General features: G+C 38.5%; 1 protein-coding gene across 1 annotated transcript in view; it reads left to right on the plus strand.

The window, feature by feature from the left end:
- The window catches only part of LOC124743720 (zinc finger CCCH domain-containing protein 13-like), a 51,333-nt gene that overhangs the window by 5,193 nt on the left and 26,796 nt on the right, over positions 1-19,344 (plus strand). The gene's annotated exons all lie outside the window — the stretch shown is intronic.

The following is a 19,344-nucleotide window of genomic DNA, read 5'->3' on the forward strand; positions in this document are numbered from 1 at the left end:
TCACTATACATCTAAATTTAGAAGTTACTCCACAACCATGTCTTTTCACATAGCTAATTGAAAACTATTGAGACAATTCTACAAACAGATACCACAACACATGCAAGTGAGTATCTACAACAAATTCAAGGGTAGCGATGTACTTTACATTGAGATAAATTCACTGAAACAACTACTACATCATAATCTGGTAACCAAGTGTGCCAGAACATAGTTTAGTTATGAATGGACCATTATGACTGAGTAATTGAAGTGTCTTGTACAATTACACATTTGTAACTTGTCCAGAAATATGACACTAAGTAGTAGTAGATCACAAGTAAAACAATTTGAGTTTATTGTGTTCAGCAGCATGTGCTTGTAAAAATAGTTTAAGAGTGTTATGCAACTGCGTATATCAGAAGGCAATCTGTGACATGTCTCCTGTACAATATTTCACATTTGCAAAATTTATGAATGGCATGTATGTAACATTCTGCAGTAAGTTTCATAATGCAGAAGAAGATACTGTACATGTTCTTATATTGAGTGTTAGTTGACAGTTAAGTATTAACTGAGTAAGAATAGGCTGCAAAGCTATAATTTAGTATTATAAACAACCTTACAGATTTTCTTTATGACATTGTTTTCCTGAATAGATATAGGAACATGTTTCATGATACTAACAATCATAATTTTGGGAATCTTGTGAGGGAGAGTAAATACTAACCCTTAGACTTAAAGAAGCAGTTTTGGTAGAAGTTTAAAATACACATGAGATCCAGTAAGGAAGCCTCTTTCTACCGTTTTCATCTGTATGTTACAAAGCAATATGGCAGCACTGTTCTACAGCAAGCTTATTTCTTTGTTTACAACCAGTAAACATCCAAACCTAGGGACAATTATTGAGACTATGCTACAAACAGCAGACATGGAATCTATGTTTTGGGTACTAGGTTTTCATTGGTGTATAGTAGGCCTATGAACCATCGACCTTGCCATTGGTGTGGAGGCTTCTGTGCCTCAGCAGAGAGGTATCTGTTGCCAAGCCAAATGAACATACAGTTCTGGAATAGGGGCAGCAGCCTTTTCAATAATTGCAAGGGCAACTGTCCCAGTGATTGATATGGTCATTTAACAACCTATATGGCCTTCCTATGCTGGTACTGTAACTGGCTGAATGTAGGGGTAAACCACAGCTGTAACTTTCCCATAGGGCATGCAGCTCTACTGTATGGTTAAACGATGATGGCACGTACTCAGTTTATAAATATAAAATGAAATTAAGGTAATACAGGAGTAGGTTTAACAATCAATAAAAAAATAGGGACAAGTAACATACTATGAACATAATAGTTAACCCATCATTGCAGCAACAAAGATAGACACAAAGCCTACACCTACCACATTAGTGCAAGTTCATATACCAACTACCTCCACAGATGGCTACGAGATTACACACACACACACACACACACACACACACACACACACACACACACACACACACACACAGAGAGAGAGAGTTGCTTCGTCAGGAAAGAGGGAAAGGATTTGGGTTTTAAGGGAGAGGGTAAGTAGTCATTCCAATCCCAGGAGCGGAAAGACTTACCTTAGGGGGAAAAAAGGACAGGTAACACACATATCCATCCACACAAAATAAATAAATAAATAAATAAATATCTATATAGTTAGGGGAGACAAAAATTTAATAGTCATGGGGGACTAGAATTCTATAGTAGGAAAAGGAAGAGAAGTACAAGTAGTTGGTGAATATGGAATGGGGATAAGAAATTAAAGAGGAAACCACCTGATAGAATTTTGCAAAGAGTGTAACCTACTCATAGCTTACACTTTGTTTAGGAATCATGAAAACAGCTGTATACATGGTGGAGGCCAGGAGACACTGGGAAATGTACATTATATAATGCTAAGACAGATTTAGGAACCAGGTATTAAATTTTAAAGACTTTCCAGGGGCAGATGCTGCCTGACCATAGTTCACTGATTATGAACTGTATATTAAAACTGAATAAACTAAAAAGGTAGGAACTTAAGGAGATGGGACCTGGGTAACCTGAAATAAACAAAGATTGTAGACAGTTTCAGAGACACCATTAGCAAACAATTGCCAAGTATGGGGGAAGAAAATACAGTGGAGAAAGAATGGGTGGCTTTGAGAGACGAAAGTGAAGGCAGCAGGGGATCAAGTAGGTAAAAGGACAAGGGCTAGTAGTAATCCTTGGGTAACAGAAGAGATACTGAATTTAATTGATGAAAGTAGAAAACACAAAAATGCAGCAAGTGAAGCAGGCAAGAAGGAATACAAACATCTCAAAAATGAGATTGATACAAAGCACAAAATAGATAAACAGGGGTGTCTGGAAGATAAATGTAACAATGTAGAGGCATATATCACTAGGTGTAAGATAGTAAGTAGGTGTAAGATAGTAGACAGAAAAGACAGTTCCGTCCTCCGTCACAGCGGGACCCACCTCCTCTTCCTCAAAATCACCCTCTCCTAACCTTCCAGGAATTTCTGACTTCCAGCCTTGCCTCTTAATCCTTCTTAAAAAACCTTAATCCTACTCCCAACATCACCACTGCTGAAGCCCAGGCTATCCGTGATCTGAAGGCTGACCGATCCATCGTCATTCTTCCGGCGGACAAGGGTTCCACAACTGTGGTACTTGATCGTCGGGAGTATGTGGCTGAGGGACTGCGTCAGCTTTCAGACAACACTACTTACAAAGTTTGCCAAGGCAATCCCATTCCTGATGTCCAGGCGGAGCTTCAAGGAATCCTCAGAACCTTAGGCCCCCTACAAAACCTTTCACCCAACTCAATCAACCTCCTGACCCCACCAACACCCCGCACCCCTACCTTCTTCCCAAAATTCACAAACCCAATCATCCCGGCCGTCCCATTGTAGCTAGTTACCAAGCCCCCACCGAACGCATCTCTGCCTACGTAGATCAACACCTTCAACCCATTACATGCAGTCTCCCATCCTTCATCAAAGACACCAACCACTTTCTCAAACGCCTGGAATCCCTACCCAGTCTGTTACCCCCGGAAACCATCCTTGTAACCATTGATGCCACTTCCTTATACACAAATATTCCGCATGTCCAGGGCCTCGCTGCAATGGAGCACTTCATATCACGCCGATCACCTGCCACCCTACCTAAAACCTCTTTCCTCATTACCTTAGCCAGCTTCATCCTGACCCACAACTTCTTCACTTTTGAAGGCCAGACATACCAACAATTAAAGGGAACAGCCATGGGTACCAGGATGGCCCCCTCGTATGCCAACCTATTCATGGGTCGCTTAGAGGAAGCCTTCCTGGTTACCCAGGCCTGCCAACCCGAAGTTTGGTACAGATTTATTGATGACATTTTCGTGATCTGGACTCACAGTGAAGAAGAACTCCAGAATTTCCTCTCCAACCTCAACTCCTTTGGTTCCATCAGATTCACCTGGTCCTACTCCAAATCCCATGCCACTTTCCTTGACGTTGACCTCCACCTGTCCAATGGCCAGCTTCACACGTCCGTCCACATTAAACCCACCAACAAGCAACAGTACCTCCATTATGACAGCTGCCACCCATTCCACATCAAACGGTCCCTTCCCTACAGCCTAGGTCTTCGTGGCAAACGAATCTGCTCCAGTCCGGAATCCTTGAACCATTACACCAACAACCTGAAAACAGCTTTTGCATCCCGTAACTACCCTCCCGACCTGGTACAGAAGCAAATAACCAGAGCCACATCCTCATCTCATCAAACCCGGAACCTTCCACAGAAGAACCCCAAAAGTGCCCCACTTGTGACAGGATACTTTCCGGGACTGGATCAGATTCTGAATGTGGCTCTCCAGCAGGGATACGACTTCCTCAAATCCTGCCCTGAAATGAGATCCATCCTTCATGAAATCCTCCCCACTCCACCAAGAGTGTCTTTCCGCCGTCCACCTAACCTTCGCAACCTCTTAGTTCATCCCTATGAAATCCCCAAACCACCTTCCCCACCCTCTGGCTCCTACCCCTGTAACCGCCCCCGGTGTAAAACCTGTCCCATGCACCCTCCCACCACCACCTATTCCCCGGAAGGTGTACACGATCAAAGGCAGAGCCACGTGTGAAAGCACCCACGTGATTTACCAACTGACCTGCCTACACTGTGAAGCATTCTATGTGGGAATGACCAGCAACAAACTGTCCATTCGCATGAATGGACACAGGCAGACAGTGTTTGTTGGTAATGAGGATCACCCTGTGGCTAAACATGCCTTGGTGCACGGCCAGCACATCTTGGCACAGTGTTACACCGTCCGGGTTATCTGGATACTTCCCACTAACACCAACCTGTCAGAACTCCGGAGATGGGAACTTGCCCTTCAGCATATCCTTTCTTCTCGCTATCCGCCAGGCCTCAATCTCCGCTAATTTCTAATTTCAATTTGCCGCCGCTCATACCTCACCTGTCTTTCAACTTCATCTCTGCCTCTGTACATCCGCCCCGACTTACATCTCTGCCCAAACTCTTTGCCTTTACAAATGTCTGCTTGTGTCTGTGTATGTGTGGATGGATGTGTGTGTGTGTGTGTGTGTGTGTGTGTGTGTGTGTGTGTGTGTGTGCGCGAGTGTATACCTGTCCTTTTTTCCCCCTAAGGTAAGTCTTTCCGCTCCCGGGATTGGAATGACTCCTTACCCTCTCCTTTAAAACCCATATCCTTTTGTCTTTCCTTCTCCTTCCCTCTTTCCTGACGAGGCAACCATAGGTTGTGAAAGCTAGAATTTTGTGTGTATGTTTGTGTGTCTATCGACCTGCCAGCGCTTTTGTTTGGTAAGTTTCATCATCTTTCTTTTTAGATATATAGGTGTAAGATAGTGTCTACAAGAAAATTAAGGAGACCTTTGGAGAGAAAAGAACGACATATTAATTTCAATAACTCAGATGGAGAACCAGCCCTAAGCAAAGAAGCAAAAGCAGAAACGTTTAAGGAGTATACCGAGAGTCTATACAAGACCAATGTACTTTAGTGCAATATTACAGAAATGGAAGAGAACGTAATTTAATATTAAATGGGCCATATGATACTGCATGAAGAATTTGACATAGTACTGAAGGACCTAAGCCAAAAAAAAGGCCCCAGGAGTAGACAACATTCCATTTGGAACTACTGAGCCTAGGGAGAGCCATTCCCGATAAAACTCTACCACCTGGGGAGCAAGATGTATGAGATAGGCAAACTACCCTCAGACTTCAACAAGAATGTCAAAGTTCCCACCTGTCTCTGCCATACATCCTACGTACCCATAACCCTCCTCACCTCAACCTTCGTTAGTCACTGTCCTCACCCACCAGGCCCCCTCTGTGTTCATTCCAGCACTACACAGCCATCATTTCACTGCCACACCTAGTCTTAATTTCTTCTTTTTATTTCTAATTTCTGCTTCTTACCCCCTCCACACCACCTCTCCTACCCTCCGTTTAAACTGTAACACTTCACTGTCTGCCATTCCCACCGAACTATCCCTACTTACCCCCACCCCAGCCTTCTCTTTACCCCCACCCAGTTGCCACTGCCATCATGCACTGGTCCTGATGCTTGCAGTGTCATTTCAGTTCCGAGACTGCAAACATGTGTGCAAGTTGCAATTGCATGAGCATGAGCACACACACGAGCGTGTCTACTGCTGACACAGGCCTTAATGGCCGAAAGCTATAATTGTGTGTATCTTTTTGTTGTGCCTATCGCAACTCAGGATCTCCATTATATGATGAGTAGCAACTTTCCTTCTCTAGTATTGTAACAAGAGTTCATTAAAGAAAAATAGAAAAACTGGTAGAAAAACTGGTAGAAGCTGACCTCAGGGAGTATCAGTTTGGATTCTGTAGAAATGTTCGGATATGAGGCAATACTGACCATACAACTGATCTTCGGAAGTAGATTAAGGAAAGGCAAACCTACATTTCTAGCATTTGTAGACTTAGCGAAGGCTTGTGACAATGTTGACTGGAATGATCTCTTTCAAATTACGAAGGTTGTAGGAGTCAAATACGGAGAGCGAAAGGCTATTTACAATTTGTACAGAAATCAGATGGCGTAAGTAATAGTCAAAGGGCATGAAAGGGAAGCAGTGGTTGGGAAGGGGGTGGGGTAAGGTTTAACCTATCCCCAGTGTTATTCAATCTCAACAGTGAGCCACCAGTAAACGCTAACAACAACAACAACAACAACAACAACAACACCAACACCAAAAGGAATAGGAATTAAAATCCTGAGAAGAAATAAAAACTGAGGTTTGCCAATGACATTTTAATTCTGCCACACAGCAAAGGACCTGTAAGAGCAGTTGTACAGAATGGACAATGTCTAGAGGAGGATATAAAATGAACAACAAATGCAAAACTAGGGTAATGGAATATAGTGGCATTAAATCAAGTGATGCTGAGGGAATTACATTAGGATATGGAACACTTAGTATCAGATGAGTTTTGCTATTTGGGGAGCAAAATAACAGATGATTGTTAAAGTAGGAAGGATATAAAACAGACTGGCAATGGCAAAAAAAAGCATTTCTGAACAAGAGAAATTTGTTAACATCAAGTATAGATTTAAGTGTCATGAAGTCATTTCTCAAAGTATTTGTATAGAGTGTAGCCGTGTATGGAAGTGAAACGTGGATGATGAATAGTTTAGACAAGAACGGAATAGAAGCTTTTGTAATGTGGTGTTACAGAACAATGCTGAACATTAGATGGGTAGATCACATAACTAATGAGGAGGCATTGAATGAAATTGGAGGAGGGGGGGAGGGGGGAGAGAGTAATTTGTGGCACTACTTCGCTAGAAGAAGGGATCGGTTCATAGGACATTCTGAGGCATCAAGGATTCAACAATTCAGTACTGAAGGGAAGCATGGAGGGGAAAAAGAGGGAGACCAAGAGGTGAATACACTAAGCAGATGCCAAAGGATTTTAGTTGCAGCAATTACTGAGAGATGGAGAAGCTTGCACACAGGATATAGAAGAGTGGACAGCTGCATCCAACTAGTCTCTGGATGAAAGACCCCCAACAACAACATGTTTTAAGATTAATGAAATACAAATACCGGAGTTTATAGTAAAGTATTTCTCAAAAATGGGTAGAAAAAATAATTTGCTTTAATGCCTCTCCACACACTGTTAATTAGTTTAATCTTGCTTTTGCAGTTGATCTAAGTATGATGCATAGATAACTACCTTTTCTGGTTTTCTGTCTCCATCATTCTCTCCCATATACCAAAGTTGTGATTATTCACACTGCCCTTTACGTATGTTAAGTATTGCTTCATGTTTATATATACTTGTGCATTATTTTCTTTTTGTTGGAAAACACAACTATCTACTATGTTATCTATTTTCCCTGTATCCCACCAATGAATCATTTTGCCATAGGCTTTAGGTACACCTTATTCAAACTGCAACTCACTGATTCTGTTCTCAAAATTTTAAGTTTCAGATTTCTCAAGTCAATTTTATATTTAACATTTGAAGCAAATTGTTTTCACACCACTTTGAAAGCTAAGCAAAATCTGCCTAACTGTATCTAGCGTCTTACAAGGAGTCCATTATGGCTAACTGTATGAGCTACCATGAGATTAAGGTTGTTACTGATTATGTTTGCAATGTCATTAACATGTGAATTTTATTACTTGTGTGCAACTCAATTTCTGTTACAATGACACAACAAGGAAACTTTCAGCATTTGCCTCGCCAAAAAACCTCTATTCAAAAATTCATTTACTATCTCATGTGGAGCCATTTCATTTATGGTAATTTATTTTTACTTCAACAAATAAACTATTTCTCATTGTTTCAATTTAGATGTACTCCAAAAATCTTTGCTGGCACTTCCTCCTCCTCCTCCTCCTCCTCCTCCTCCTCCTCCAAAAGGCCAAGTCTTGTCTTTGCAGCCACAGCTATCACTCTTTAACAGTCATCTTCATTTTTATGCATGAAGGATATCCCATCCAACTTATCAAATTTTTTAAATAAGGTGTTGTCAGTTGTCCCCTTGTTTCCTTCCCTAAGATACAGAATTTCAAAAGTTTTGTATCAGAATGCCGTATCCAATTTAATATCCAAGTTTTGCTTTGGATTGCCCTCCAACTTTTTAGTTTTGCTTCTCCCCATTTGTCAGCTAGTTCTTTTCATTCTCCTCCAGAACAATATTTGCACAGCTTCATGATGAGCTCTTTTGCTTTTTTGACTGCTGTCAACGTTTGACATCTGTACATCAGGAAACACTACACAAGTGTCTTATCAAATATATTCTTAGTGAGGAAACTCAAACACTTGTTCAACAGAAATAGGTTCTTATTTCATAAGGAACTCTTGGCCAGTGTTAGCCTTCTCTTAATTTCCTTGTGACATTTTTTCCTCCAGTGCCACCAAAATATTGAAATTGTTACTGCCTGAAGTTGCTCTGTACCTATTTTTATGCCAGTCTTGCCACCACAATGTCTATAGCCAAGACTTGCCTTCTTGGTATTTATTTCTAGTTTTGATTTTGAGACCTGAAGTATTTTATTTAGTTCCTTCCGAGTCTACCACTATTGCTGTATCATCTAGCCAACTTCTCGTATCTAATACATGAGATGCATTGATTGTTAGAAGCTCTTGAAGTTGTGAGTTTGTTACAAATCCATTGGTAGTTCATCACTGCCTTTGTCACTGGTTTTATCTGTGCGGTACAGTAATACTTTTAACTGAGTACTCTAGTCTAAAAATAGTTCTGTGTACCCATACATTATCCATTACCTGGGTAGCAGCCGAACATGCACTTCCCACCTTACCCTATTAGGTAAACAGTTCTCGATTGTGAATTGTTTTGGAAGTTGTGGCTTAGCTTATAACTCAGCTTTCAAAGTCTAGTCCTTTCAACTCTGAACTCTGGCACTATTAGTTGTAGTGGCACTGTTCAAGATTGCACACTTCATTGGAGCTCCATGAGCAAGGTTTATGAATGATGGAAGTATGATCTCACAATCCACACAATAAGCATTGTTCATTTCAGCATGTTTGTCACACTGCAGCTGGTTGCACCATATTCCAAATGGTTGCTAGAACAAGGTATTTAACTAGTTTAGTGATGTTTCCTGGAGGATAAATTCTGTAGTCATGCAAAGCTATTTGCATCCAGTTCAGTTCTGAACAGACAGACGAAAAATTTCTTATTGAAGAGCTGCTCACATCGTCACTGGTTTGTAGTTTGTTTAGTTGGTGCAGAAGTATTACAGGTAGGTGTGTGTGTGTGTGTGTGTGTGTGTGTGTGTGTGTGTGTGTGTGTGTGTGTGTGTGTGTGTGTGTGTGTGTGTGGTGGGGGGGGGGAAGAATCCCAGTTCATGAAACATAAGACATGGTACAGGGCTAGTGCAGAAGGCACCTGTGGCCAAAGAGATAACCTACCCCATGGTGCATGGGGTGCAAGAGGAGCAGTGTGGAAAGGACACATGAGCTGTCAACTTCAAACCATTGTCCAGGTGAGAAAGAAGAAACACACAAAGGTCGAGTGGAGTAACTATTTGAACCCTGAGAGGTGTGGGCAAGGGCACTAAGGGTTAGGGGTATTAAACTTACAGGAGCAGCCACCCTTAAGGCAGTCATGGGGACGGTGAAGTAAGCCTATTGTCAAGAGGACCCAAGGAACAGAACTAAGACTTTAAAAATTTGGGTTCAAAGCTCCAGAAAATATATGTAACTTGTCAAAACACTTTCACAAAACTTTTTGCTATTTGGCCCCTGCATACCATTTCTCTGGACTATGCCAAGTGGGGCCCCATTATTGGTTGGTTGTTTGAGGTTTAAGGGACCAAACAGCAAGGTCATCAGTCCCTTGCTTCAAATATGCTCCATTCCGCTAATGGGACATCTCAGAATAGTCAGAACAATAAAACGGAAAAGGTAAAACCGTAAAAGGGCAGTCATGTTGTCATTGGTAAAAAATGACATGAGGGAAGTCGGCAAGAGAACGAACCCAACACTATGCTGAAGCAGCATAGGCAAGACCACCTGTGACTTAAAAGGTGCAACAGCTAAAATGTAGGAATACGTATCGGAAAAGGGGACTAACCAATCATTTAAAAAAAAAAAAAAAAAAAAAAAAAAAAAAAAAAAAAAAAAAAAAAAAAAAAAAAAAAAAAAGGTAAAAACCAAGTAAAAGGGGAAGGAAAGAGGATCTGTCAGGGAGGTGAATCGGGAATCTCCCACCATGGCTTACCGTGGGAGACACCCAAACACTCACCGCCCTCCCCAAACACCAGAGAGAGATTAAAAACCTTAAAACTGAGAATAAAAACCACTTTCCCGGAGAAAACTGAGAACCAGAGAGACCATCCGGGAATTGTCAGCCAACATCAAAGGTAAAGTGTGGGGGAGTCTGTACTTAGCACACAGAGCCAAAAGAAGGGGGCATTCAACCAAAATGTGGGCTACTGACTGGAAGGCTCCACAACCACATAGTGGGGGTGGCTCATCACGCAAAAGAAAACCGTGCGTCAGCCTGGTATGCGCCCCATTATTGAATCTGAAATAACGGAAGGGAGTATGGGGGCAGAGATGGACGTAGCTGGTTGACTAAGTACAACATTCTTCATAGTAAATCAATCAGTAGTAGTAGTAGTAGTAGTAGTAGTAGACTCGGTTCTTCATTCATAGCAGCTAGATTTTGGGACTAGTTAAAGGACCTTCAGTTATTACCGAGTTTAACTTATTTTATGAATGCTGTCATCTCAGCCAGCCATTGGTCAGAAGTATGTTATTCAACTGTAACCTGTCTGCAAGAATCAATAATAAACTGACAGTTCAAAATCAATCTTTATAATTCAAAAGCTGCCATGTTAAGAATTATTGATAATTTATAATATTGACATTTAATTAACACATGAAATTTTTTCATCAGTTTTAGCTGTAGTTAAAATTTTCTGCAAGTGTTACCATCCCAGTCAATACACCCGCATCATTTAATTTACTGGTGTCTTGTTAAGTATCGAAAATTTTCCGTCAGAAACTCAAAATAAGATGGCATAGTAAGATACTTTAACCTTCATTGACTCAGAAGTGCTCGACTGCTGATATCTCTTACTGCTAATTCAAAACCAGTGGAACTTTTATATTGTGTATCGATTAACAACTTTGCATTAACTATTGCGGAGCAGAACAGAAAGTAATATTTCATCCCACTTACTGACACCAAATAGTGGAATTTCTGAAGCAGCAATACATTATTCATGGACAACTGTAACTCTTAACATCACAAATTTGGAAATTAATTTTTACAGAATAAATTGATCACCTCTGCACAGTACTGTTCTTCATCTTTGGAAAGTTATGTTATTTATTTTCCCAAATAAAATCCGGAACAGTTAGACACACCCATCACTGTACACAACAAACATAGTTAATGAAAAAAAAAAAAAAAAAAAAAAAAAAAAAAAAAAAAAAAAAAAAAAAAACACCAACACGTCAAAAGCAGTGACTAGAAACTAAAGTTTTCAAACCTGAAGTTCTCTTGCAGTACCACTACATATAAGGAATTAGAAGAAATACTTGACCAGTCTTCTGCTTGACTTGTGCTGGAATAAATCACAAAATTACTTTTTACATAATCTAAATTACTATCACAGAACCTATTACCACTTGCACACAGCATACCTAACATCTTTCAGGGCCAACAAAAATTTGTATTTCAATATTTTGCATGGTTACTGGTAACTGAAAAATTTGAAGTGCTGTACATGTAAAAGGTATGATCTCATGTTAAAAATTCAGGAAATACAAATGTTACAGTTAGGAAATGTGAGTACATCATGTGACAGACATTGTGCACACTCATTCATCCAATATTTCATCCAGTATTTGGGTACATGACCGCTTAGCAACTTCCGAGAAACTTTAAGCAGAATTTCACACTTTGTCATAGTTTCTCACTTTTACACTGATCAAATATTTATCTTGTTTACTCACTTGTAAAGCTGTCTGATGTTTGAAGCCATTTTATATATGGGAGATTGCTTCTTTGAAGACTGAGAATGATTGTCATCTAACTATAAAGCAAACTGTTAGTAATTGGCTTCTCAAATAGAGGCTAATAAAAAATGTTTTAATTTTGTTTTAAATTAACATTTTACATTCAGTAAAATATTTTGCTTTACCAGCAACAAAAAATAGTATACAACATAGTAATAATAAATAATAATAATTATAATTACAACAACTGAACTCACCGTGATAGTCCATTCCGCATGTAGATGTAACAATGCATTCCGTGAAACTCCAATTCTCAGAATGAGGAAGTGTACTCATCTCTTAATTTGATTTTCATCTCTAGTACAAGTAAACATACAGCAGTGGCATAAGTATATGTCTCTTCATTATCTAGAGAGAATGCCGACACCACTGAAGTTCTCTCTCTTCCTTCAAGCTCTGGAAGCATGCAGTTCACGGGTCTTTTAACGAATTGTTTTAAAGATTACAGTTCAAAACTGAGTAAATGCATGTCAACTACACAAATAATTATTTTTCCACCTTCACTTTACTCCTGAAGAGGAAATGTTCTTTCTTTCATTAGTGTTTCAAACTCTTAGGGACAGCAATGCAGAACTATGTTGTACTGCAGCAACTTTTTAAATTTTGTACTGCAGTTCCCACCTGAAAATTAAACTTAAGTTCAAAAAAATCAACACCTACTTGTGGTCTGTTGTGTACAACATCTGAAATTATCTGGTTACTCTAAACCTACCAACAAATACATTCTGGAGTGAAACACTGTTCATTCAAAGGTTTGGGTGAACTATAATGAAATAATAATGAACAGTTATCTAATTATGTCCATTATAATTATCCAGGCTGTTCTGCTGTGGTCGGTTGATGAATTCTGTGTTATCTAATTTTTAACACAGTGTTCCACGAGTTACATTGTAAAAACCTTCAGACTGGGAGAAAGGGAAGTAAGAAAAATGCAAGCATAGACCATATTACAGTATTTATCATTAAGTAGACTAGAGATAGGCAATGAAATATCTTGCAAATGTTTCCATATCAAAAGTAGAATAGGCATACCAATTAAGTACATATTTTATTACACACTTCAATTGCGGAGAGGGGGGCTTCATGTTGGATAACAAAATTTCGATCAGTTATGTACCGAAGGTGAGAGTGACAGTTTTTTTTACAAACAATACTAACATTGCAAAGGGCAAGGGGTGAGGTGCAATATACAGCTTCTACAAAAGCTCAAGTTCACAAATTGCATCTTGACAGGGGTGGCAAGTATGGTAGCAACACAAAATACTATTCCTACATACACCTCTGAATGTCATGAATATATTATAATTTCAGGAACTTTCCATTACAGCCTTAATTACTTACACAATTTCCTTCTTGAATTGCAAGCAATGAGTGGCAGTTCTGTCTCAAGAGAAGTGATTAATTAGAACTACACAGCAGAGCAGCACCACTTTCACATACTGCTCCAAAATTACAATCTCATCATTTCACCTGATAACAATGCAATGCAGTGCGCCATATCAATTTCTATAACAGTTCTGGCTGAAGAGGGACACAAATCATGCTATCTGCATCAAGATATGTGATTTACACCTGGAAATTAAGACCAAATACAGCAGAGTAGCAAAAACCGTGTTACAGTACTTACCATCAGAGGGACAAACTATTTCGATTTCATGAGGGAGATAATACACACCAATACACATGTAGTTCACTACATTTTCTTTTTACATCCAAAGAGGCAGGTGAAGCATGAAAACCATTTTGACTTATTTTTACATACATGGAAAGCATTACATGCCATATACTTTTACATTTAATTAACATTTTTATCTTTTCTGAGGGAGGTGTAAATAGAGGTTTTCTACTTTTATACAAATGTCCATTTTTCACAGGAAGGGAACATGTGAGCTACAAGTTTACCATTTCTAACTACAGATGAAGGCACCAAAGCATGGGCGCTTGAAGAATATTTCCATTGTACATCTAAGGAGAGGGAAATCTCAGCTGTCACATGGAAATGTTACCATTTTAACTTTTAACTAAATGCAACATATGCAATCTTTGTAACATATGAATTACATTCACACTGTAGAAGCTTAGCAATGCACATATTTCATGTGAGATTCGCTGTAGTTTAAGTCATAATAGGACAACAAATACCACAAACATACGATTTACATTACAGTTTCCATATAAAGAAGCTTGATTTGGGAGATACAGAAAGCAGTATCATTTTCATATCTCATGGGAGACAAACTGTAACATTCATTTCACATATTTCTGTATACATGTACATACTCTCTTGTAGTTGTAATGCAGTGTAATTACTGTTTCCAATATAATAGGAAACATTAAAGAACATCTACATGAATTTTACGTATTTTTGCTTCCCCTAAATCCATGTCATGTTTTACATGCAAAAGGGGGCAACAAATTTTCACGTTACATGCGTAATGAAATGCAACTTGTGGTGGAGACTGACAGGTGCCGTAACATACACAGCCATTTTTGGACAATTTGTGCTGTTTTCACCCTATATAAAAATATTTCAATAACACATTATGTGCAATTCCAGAGGCAGGTAACCAGCATCTCAAATTCATAACAGTTTCCGCATGAAGAGAAACTGAGTGGGAACATTAAAGTGTAGTGACATGAATTACAAACACTTATTCAAGAGCAATGCAGGTATGAGGGCTGTATAAAAGCATCTCCACTTCGAATGGGAAGGGGGTGTGGGCATACACTATCAGCTGCACAAATCTATCCTGTAGTAGAGTTTCACAATGTAATTATTAGAAAATATAATCAACACCAAAAGTATGCTATATAGAGAAAATTTTCAAGATTCATACAGCATTTTTATTGGAAGCATGAGCTTAAGCACACTAAGTACATAAAGAAATTACAATATCACTTCAACCTTCAGTGCGAGGTAGTAGAAAAGGCACCATAAAGTAAGGACAGGCATTTACATCTCAAATGGAAGATTAACTTCATAGGTACAAGGAACCACCCTAATAGTTTATCCCAACTGTAACAGTATAGCTGTTTAATAGAAACATTTTCTCAGTACTTACCATCACAGGCAAATTACACATGGCATATCAGAGCTTTTCTACTTTCCCGAGCAAAGTGAAATCAAAACATAGCAGAAGTAAGTGTTTTTATCTTTGTAACTAACTGGCCTCTATGCAGAGGTAATTTTAGCAACTCTACAATTGTTTAAATTTGTCTCCATGTTAATACCTGTCAATGGCAAGGTAATTTTTTTTTACCTTACTGTCATCTGCAGATATTACAAAGCACCTTCATAAAATTTGCTTACAAGCTCCATATAAGGGAGCTTTGTATAAATGTACATAAATGAAAAATTAGGCACTTCAAATATCACAGAAAAATAAATTGCTATGGTTATACTGTGTCACATTCGGAACCACAGTCTCAGTTTAAGCAGATGGCACACCCATTCATTGCTAGAAATCTGGGCAAATGCAGTCACTTTAAAAACAGTCCTTGCAAAACACTTGCAATCCATCCTCGAATGTTGTACATGAGTATTGTGCCCATACTAAACAGAATGAACATGGACAGGAGTGCCGATGTTCACCAGCTTGTTCAACAAGTACATCACAGAGGTGCTGAAAACTGGACTAGCAGGAACTGTAAGTGTAAGTTCACATCAAATATCCCAAGAAGGCTGATTTACAAAATTTGAAGAAACAGTATTAAGTGAACAGAGATTTCAGTACCCTAGGTGTCACTGTTGTACAGGCTGCAAAGATACGATTGAAGTAATTGCAGCCCACACAGTCATTTGAGCAATAATTTTCATACATTATACATTACTGGTATGGGAAGAGATTAACATGGTACAATACGATGAACACACTGCCATAGACTTCACAATGGTTTGTTAAGTATTGATGTACATTTAGATAGAAGGAAGATTATTACAATTTTCATATAAGGATGCTAACGCACGCAAAATATTCATTACACTCTACAGCATGACAGACTAAGAATAGGAGCTGTATACAAACATTCACACCACCTACATGAGCAGCAGCATAAAAATGCATGCAGAATGAATCTGCACCGTAAGACACATACTGAGTCTTTCAAAATTAATATTGCCATCAGGATTTTACGATGGTGGCATACATGTATAATTTATGTAAATGTGGTTTCTGGTTTCACCTTCACTGCATGACAATATGGAAATTTTCCAAATAAATAGTTTCATAATTCGCAACACAGGCAGTAAATGGTGGAAGTCGTATAATAGGCGATCTGTTTCCATCTTCTGTGGGAGGTAATGTAGTCATGTAATCAGAATTTACTGTACTATCCAATAACATAGAAATTTAAAGCCTAACACCTAGATAGTAATATTAACAGTACTGTATATGCTTTTCAGGTTTTTCAGCCCTTTCACTTTTGAGTTGGTGGCAGCATGCAGTACTTACTCACCAGAATGTGCTGACCATTTGTGCAGCATATTGCTTTACACTTCCATTTCATCTTTTTTGTCAATTAGTTTAACAAACACTACAATGTAAAAACATTTCATCAGTTCTTTTGGGTAAGATCCAATTCATAATGCCAAACAGACCACAGTACCACATTCCCACATTATCTTTGTTTAAAACTTACCCAATTCCATCTGCTTTGTGTTTTTGCTGCTGGTTGCTTTTGGGACAACAATTGCAAAGTGCTCTCCTCCTTTTTGTCTCCTTGCTTTGTAGCACACACTAATTGTGATCTCACGTGAAGGACAAAGACGACTACAAAAAAACTGCTTCTTATGTTATCTACAAGCCATAGTAATGTAGTTAGCTTACAAGAAATTGCTGCATGAAGCATTCTGTGCCATGTGGCACATTAGAAACATACTTTCAAAATACTAATGGAGTTATTGACTCCTGGTGTATGTGTGCAAGTACAGAGTGCATAGAAGCTCAGGACGGATCTCTCTCTCAAACTGTTTTACAGTTAAACAACGCAAGACAAAACCTTAAACAAACCATGAAAAATCCATGACAGCATTAATTGACAGTTGTACATACTATGTTAATTTCACGTTGAGGGAAAGCAAAACATGGCAGCTAGGTGTTACGCTACACACAATTTTGACACAATTTACACCTTCAAATAGAGTTGTAATAAAACAGATCTATAGTAAGTATCTACCTTCAGACAATGTATAAGATTTGCATACAAACGTCTTTACCAATATCACATATGGATGGAAACTTAGCACTTAAATGTTATCTGTATTAGAATTTAAAGCTAAGAAGGAAGTTAAAGATGACAACACTGTCAATTCCACTTGCAATAGTAATTAATTAGTACCACCTGCATTTAAAAGAAATTTATGTTTATTTCTCTTTAAGGTAAAGGTATATTTGGCACCGGCTTAGGATATTCACAACCAACAGGGAGAAGTCATATGTTCACAATAAGCATGTGTGAATTTGCACCCGAAGAGACTTGACAGACACATACATGAAAGTTTTCACTATTCCTAATTCACTTTGAATCACTATTTAACATTTGCAGAAAATTCATTTCAGTCTTCACACTTAAGGAAAGCATGTCAGGGAATAGAAAGGTACCATTTCCACCATGAATCACAAGCAATGGAAAGTACCTTCATGAAATTTTACTTTTTGACATGTTTATATTTTAGTTTTCCAGGGAAATTTTAATGATTTTTCCTGAGGAAGAGGTAGATCATAACACTACATAAAATTACATTCCTACTTCCAAATGCGATGTCAGTGTAGGCAGTGGGAAGTTATACACAGCAACTGTTGTTGCAGCTTTTACCTCCAGCGGAAACAGTACATAATTTAATAAGTACAGTAGTAACACATCTGTACGACACAGATTTACACATCCATGTGAAAGCTAAATGTAACAATATGTTATTACCTTCATTGTCTTGAGATGTAGACACTTAGCTGCACAATCATGGGACACAACCCTCTTCGGAGTGTGTAAATCCATTTTAGTGGCACAATTTTTATCTTAGCCTTTTACAATGGTGTGGAGTTACAGTACAGCAGTCTCAAAAATTGATGTTGCCAGTATCTTAAGATATATTACAATTTCCACCTAAGGAGAAAAAAAGAATTACAGCTGGAGATAATCATTTCCATCTTCCATGGAGAGTTGTTCACCTTCAAGAGTGAGGCAAATATCATTACATATGATTAGTAACAGTCTGTACCCAACAATGTACAAAATGACAGCCGCTTATTATTGAAGTTCTCAATACAAATGTATGCCTAACTTTTTCAGGGAATTAATGTGAGTGTGAATCTAGAGATTGAGGCAATCATGAATGAACAGGGTGGATGTTATATATTTTACCTTCTTTCTCCTGAAAGTTTTAAACAGTACATAAATAAATCGCACTGCATTTTCCACTTCAAGTTTTAAGTGTAGATAAAGCTGTACCAAATTGCCATTTTCATGTCCAGTGGAAAACAATGTACTTCACACACACAGAGTTTGTTAGCTTCCACTGACCGAAGGAAAAAGCAAGTCAATATATAAAAACATTACTCCTATGTAAGCTTCTCATTATTGCAGTTTTCAAACTGGATGGAGTGAGAGCAGGGCATTTGAAGGAATATTTTTTATAATTTCAACAACACATTAAAACATGAGAACTGCATAAGAATATACTACACTATTTATTACACTTCTCAGCTAGCCAGTAACACCTAAATACAATTCACATTACAGTTTCTACCTAAATTGAGAAAGGGTGACAAAAGCAGTACCGTTTCATACTTCATTGTGAGGCTATGACACGAACTTTTTCCTTCTACTGGGTTCAGTATAAGGAAGGCGAAACTTAACTCATACTGAAACAGTCATACATAGTTTTACATCCAATGAAGGCAATGTAAGCTATCCCAAAACAATTTTTGTCAGAAGTTTGCAATATGTACCACCAGAAGCATCCAATGCTGCACAATATTTTGTGCAGTTCTCTCTTCCTGCAAGAGACAATACAGGTTGTCAAGACCTTACACTGTTAGCTTCATTACCACACCAACCTAAAAAAAAAAAAAAAAAAAAAAAAAAAAAAAAAAAAAAAAAAAAAAAAAAAAAAAAGCAGCAGCAGCTGCAAGCAATGTCTGTTGCAGTTTAAGTTCACATATGGAAGGTTAGCTAACGCATGACCATTAAATGCAAGGCTATATATAGCAGCTCCAGAGCATCTCAATGTTCATGTAGCAGGCCAAACAGGAGTCTCTGCTTCTGGAGAGGTACCATGTATGTC

The sequence above is a fragment of the Schistocerca piceifrons genome, unplaced genomic scaffold (assembly GCF_021461385.2).
Source record: "Schistocerca piceifrons isolate TAMUIC-IGC-003096 unplaced genomic scaffold, iqSchPice1.1 HiC_scaffold_2514, whole genome shotgun sequence".
Lineage (NCBI taxonomy): Eukaryota > Metazoa > Arthropoda > Insecta > Orthoptera > Acrididae > Schistocerca > Schistocerca piceifrons.